The 5,941-nt window shown below is 36.8% G+C and overlaps 1 pseudogene; it reads right to left on the reverse strand.

The window, feature by feature from the left end:
* Positions 1-3,171: 3,171 nt before the first annotated feature.
* LOC100434476 (methionine aminopeptidase 2-like) lies at positions 3,172-4,835 on the reverse strand (annotated as a pseudogene).
* Positions 4,836-5,941: the final 1,106 nt, after the last annotated feature.

Raw genomic sequence — 5,941 nt, forward strand, 5'->3', positions numbered from 1 at the left:
TCTTTACTGTTGCTGTGTACAGGCGGAATGAGTAAAGCTCTTCCCGCATTGCATCTGAAAGTTCTTTCCTGCCATACCTAGCCACTTAAAGAAGCATTTCTCTGTTTAGTGGTTTCTCTCTTGCTCATTATTTTACCTTTATCTACATTCTTCTGCATTTCATCTGTGTCTTTGATCAGACTGTACTCTGACCTATTTCTAGCCTGAAAAGGTTTTATTCACAGACTTTTCCCACCTTTCCTAACCTTTCTCAGGGTCAGTTATTTTTCCAAAGGGTGAACAGCTATGGAATTCCCTATGCTAACTTCAAATAGTGACCTCTTTAAATAAACATTGCTAAAAGGAGTTGTTCAAAGACGATTGTGTGGTCTAAATAATGCTGGGTTTAGTCAACCTTGTGAAGCAGTTGCAGTTTATCTTCCTCTTCGTTCTCTTCTGTAAGAATATGACTATCCTATATTTCATTATCCTAGAGCTTGGCTTTAGCTGGTTGACATCAATGCTTAAACATTGAGTTAATATGGGTCTTCATAGTCTTCATTTCCAACTCTCTCTCTGTCATTACTAGCATTTTCACTTACCTTATTTTAAGAATTGAAACATATTTTTAAAAATACAATTTAACATCTTTGAAATTGGGATAAATCTTAGAGTTGATGATCTGCCATGGTTAAATTGGTAATATATTTTTTCTTTAGTTGTACGTATAATAGTGACGGGTTTTATAATTGATGACATCTTAGATTCAAAGAAGTCAGAAATAAGTAAGTCCTAGAAAGCACAAAACATTGATTGGTGGGAGTCAATCCCTAATAGTGGCATTTCAGGCACAATTGAGTCTTAATGGGAATGTTAATTTTGGCCAGGGAGTAACACCCTTACTTTCTCCAGACTCCATTCTGCAGGTGACTGCTGACTTCAGCTATAAACCAGCTGGCCCTAACTCCAAAAGAAGCAACTCAGAATTTAACTGATGCAAGCAGCTTGCATTGCAGGGATGGAAAGGCTGACATTATTTTCATAGGAAAAGTTTCTGCTATTTAGGAAAATGCAAAAATAGTTTAAAGGAATGTAAATAAAGAGGAAGAATGAGTATAGAGTGTGTTCCAGGGGGACTCGCTCTGCTTAGTTTAGCAACAGGTCAGCAGGATTTGTAAAACCTTTTAAATGAAAAGCTATACAGAGCTTTACACTTATTCCTAGCATTAATTCTTTCTTCCTTATGACTATTGCATGAAATTTCTCTTCATAAAGTAGAAGTGTGACACTTTGTCAATGTAAATGGGATAAAATAACATGCACAATCTGTTCAGTGTTTTGTCATTAAACAACTTGATTTAATCATCATATAGCCTGTGTCCTCTACTTCTTTTCTAGTTGTTTATTCATGATTTGGAAATCTAGGAGAAATATTTCATGATTGGAAATCTAGGAGAAGTATTTGGAAATCTAGGAGAAATAATGAGATAAACAAATAAAATGCATCATGTGCTACATAGCAATAAAAAAAATGCAGAGGTTGGCAAAATCTTCAATAGCAATAGATAGTAAACATTTTTGTGCAAAAATGACACTGCTATGTCTTCCATCTGACATGGGTTTGACTGACCATGTACCTTTAGAAATCGTTGGGCTCTAGGGGCTATGTGCTTGCAATAGAAGAATTTGCCACTAGAGTGTAATCTTATAAATTAGCAGCAGAACAGAAGCCCACTTCTCTTCCCAGTAAATTCTGTAGTCAGAAGACAAAAAAAAAGTTATTTTTTTCTAAAATTATAACCACATATTTCTACCAAAATATAAGTAATTTATATTATTCTATTAGTCAATTATTGTATTGCTGTAAAGAAATAACTGAGACTGGGTAATTTATAAAGAAAAGAGGTTTGTTTTGGCTCACAGTCCTGCTGGCTATACGGGAAGCATAGGACCAGCATCTGCATCTGGTGAGGGCCTCAGGAAGCTTCTAATTATGGCAGAAGGTAAAGGGGGATACAGTTATGTCACATGGTGAGAGTGGGAGCAAGGGAGAGGGAGGAATTTCCAGGTTCTTATAAATAACCAGATCTCGTGTGAACTCATAGGGTGAGAACACACTTACTACCATGAGGACAGCAGCAAATTATTCATGAGGGATCCACCATCATGACCAAACATGTCCCACCAGGCCCCACCTCCAACACTGATGATCACATTTCAACATGAGATTTGGAGGGGACAAATATCCAAACCATATCAATTATTAAAGTTTAATTATTTAAAATCATGAATCAAAATTAGAATATGGGTTAAACTGTACACTGTTACTTTCCAGACAATCATAAAATATTTATTAATCTTATCGCAGAGATGAGGTCAACATTCTCTGAATTTTTAAATCTTCCCCAATTATTTCTGCTGAGGTTGATTGATGGACCACATTTGGATATGATTAGACTTGATGACGTTTATGGTTCCCCTGATTTTTTTTTTCAAATCTGAAAATATCTTTATTTTTTTAGAAAAAAGATTCCAGGCAGGTTAAAAATTAACAATAGTGGGTATCGATGCAGAATTGTAGTCATTCAAAGCATTCAACAAATACGGGAATATAAATATCTGGAAACCGTCTCTTAGTTTTCAAAACAAAAGGTGTAAGTCATTCCTAACTAATCTGAGCTTTATAGCATTTTCCTAGATAGGAAGGGGAAAAACAGTTAACATTTGAAAGTCCTGAAAGCTTTTTCTTTGGTTCATTACGTTAGACTGTTTACCTTTGATCAAATTCCTTCCTTTTTATTATTTTATTTTTACTTTTTTGAAACGGAGTCTTGCTCTGTCACCCAGGCTGGAGTTCAGTGGTGCCATCTTTGCTTTCTGCAACCTCCACCTCCTGGGTTCAAGAGATACTCCTGCCTCAGTCTCCCGAGTAGCTGGGACTACAGGCGCATGCCATGACGCCTGGATAATTTTTTGTATTTTTAGTGGAGATGGGATTTCGCATGTTGGCCAGGCTGGTCTCGAATTCCTGACCTCAGGTGATCCACCCGCCTTGGCCTCCCAAAGTGCTGGGATTACAGGTGTCAACCACCTTGCATGGCCAAATTTTTTTCTTTTTTAAACACAGATAAAAATATTATACAGGTCCACTGTTAAAACAGACAACATGTTGCAAATTAATTTGGTATGTATTCCAACAAAGCTTAGAAAATAAAGGTGTTAAAGTTGCTTTGGACTAAGTTTAATAGTCATCTCCTCTGCTGACAACTTCTTTACATGTTGGATGCAACAGTATGGTATGTTCAAATTGCACCGTGTATGATCCTTTACTGTCACACAATAGTGGATACAATTTCCAAGTCACAGATTCTTCAGAGCCATCAAGAATTTCCTTTCTCCCAAGCAATCCAGCCACCTGTTGCAGAGGGTGAGGGTCCCAAAATTTTTATTGATGACATTTAATAATTATTTTGTTCTTGGAAACCTTTACTGGTACATGTCCAACATCAAAATTTTTCATGTAATGTGAATATCCCATGTCATCATGATATCTTTTCCTGTACTATCAATGGTTTCAATTGCATACACTTCCTTTCCTCCATTCTTTTTGCCTCTCCTCCTTTCGCAATGGACACTGTTTTCCCAGCATGTATTCTATATTTCCCAATTGAATGTCCATTTAGATTATGGATTGGTTTCACTTGTTACGTCTGCCTATCTATTTCAACTTCATAGGACTTCATAAATTTTTGGATGGACTCACCAACATCACACAGAAGAACATCAATTCCAGCACACTTCATTCCAGTAGCAGTAACATCTTTTACAACTTTTAATCATGTATCATAATTGGGATTAAAAGTGACAGTAAGACCGCAATCAATAGTCAATATTCCTACCACTTATACCAATTCCAAAATCTATTTTACAGATGTTATATTACTGTAATACTGTTGTGTCACCAGCAATGGGAGTATAATGGGCAGCACAATTATTGTGAGAACATCCAGCAGGAAATGCCAGGCCTGCATTTAATCCATTCTCGTTTATTAGATTGTGTGAAAAGTTTTCCAACTTTTCACAGAGTTCTATCATCTCAGGCTTGATCCAACTCATTACATATATTCTCACTTGTCGATGTGCTTCTGCAGCTTTTCAAAAATCACTCCAAATCTCTTCCCAAGCCTGATCTAACACCTTCTTTTCTTCACACATAATTCTCCATCCATCTTGTGTGGGTGGGTATTCACATTCTTGTCCTTTGGGAAATACACCATTAGGATACAGTCACATATTGGAACTGAGGGAGGGTCTGTTTGAATTTTGGTTGTTTCTTCTTCTTCTTCTTCTTCTTCTTCTTCTTTCTTCTTCTTCTTCTTCTTCTTCTTCTTCTTCTTCTTCTTCTTCTTCTTCTTTTCTTCTTCTTCTTCTTTCTCTTCTTCTTCCTCCTCCCCCTCTTCCTCTTCCTCCTCCTCCTTCTTCTTCTTCCTCTTCTTCTTCCTCCTCCTCCTCTTCTTCTTCTTCCTCCTCCTCTTTTCCTTCTTCTTTTTCCTCTTTTCCTTCTTCTTTCTAGTTGCTCCATCTCCATCACCATCTCCATCTTCATCCTCATCATCTCTTTCTTTCTTTTCCAATGCTTGTCTTTCCAGTTGTCTTGCTCCTTCATCCACTGAGGCTCTTCATCCTTTATCAGTTTCCTGCTGTCCTGCTGCAGCCCCTTTACACTTCTTTTTCTTCCATCTGTTTTTCTTGGCTGCTTCCTCAGTTGTAGAGGCAGCTTCCTTCTCCCTTTCATCTGGATCCAGGTTGCCATTCAGGTAGCTCCCGAAGGTCGCTGCCTCCTCCATGCCTGCCATGTTGCCTGAAAGATTTCTCTGAATTTTAAGGGTCAATATTTTCTAATCACTTGAATTTAATATTGTCTCTAAGTGTATCCTCTATATTCTAAGATTTGATGCAAAGTACAAAGGACCTCTTGGTTGAATGACAAACATTCTAGTACCTTTCACTTAACTTTGAAAATCAATGTTAGCCTATTATGCAAGTTGTAGTGACAGTATATCTTTCTACCAACAAACCAGAGCTTAACACTTCTGTCTGCGAATTTGAAGTTATGGTTGTTCGTGCTAAAGGAAAGCAAGGTGCTAGAATAATAATTTGAAACCCCCTTTTAGTTAAATTCCCTCTGTTTACTTAATATTTTTCTCTTACAGTAGACTCAAGGAACTAAATCCCTAAGTTGTTGTTGAAATCTTCTTTTTAAAAACACATAACACTTTGCATTAATTATAGTTACACAAACAGTATTGTATTTTCTACACATGCAGTCTAAACCTTAGGTTGATTGGACAAGACCTTTGAGAAATGCTTAGCTGAGTCACAGTTATTTACAGGAACCTAAATCTAAGAAGAGTTGAACCCATTTTTAAAAAATTTTTGTTAGCATCACCAGATATTTCTTTCTGGGTGGTCCAGGATCACATTTTCTCCTCAGGTACGTTAGCTGTTCGGTGTTGGCTAACACCAATCAGCATCTAGGGTAAATAGGAGGAATTAAGTAATGCATAAAATAAATAAGTAGTTTCCAAAAGTTGCCATAACCACCATCTATGCCTTGTCTTAACATATATGTCTTCTCTGTGTACTACTGATTTCACCCACACATTTGGTTATTTTAATCTCTTGCCTTCTCAGACTACCATGGTCTTCACATTTGTAGCTTGTCCCCTCTCTTTTAGATTCCATTTGATCTGGTTGTGTAGAAAACCTAAGTTAGTAATGTAAACCAGAAGATCTAGATAAAATCTCACCAGCCAACAAGCCTCTGCATTTAAAAAGTTGACATTTATGCTTTCAGTTACGACATTCTGTTGCTTCACTTACAAATTCTGCAACAATTCCTAGAGATTTTCAAATTTATCAAAAAAAATACCCAACAATTAGTCAACAATGTGAATCATGA

This window comes from Pongo abelii, chromosome 11, assembly GCF_028885655.2.
Source record: "Pongo abelii isolate AG06213 chromosome 11, NHGRI_mPonAbe1-v2.0_pri, whole genome shotgun sequence".
NCBI lineage: Eukaryota > Metazoa > Chordata > Mammalia > Primates > Hominidae > Pongo > Pongo abelii.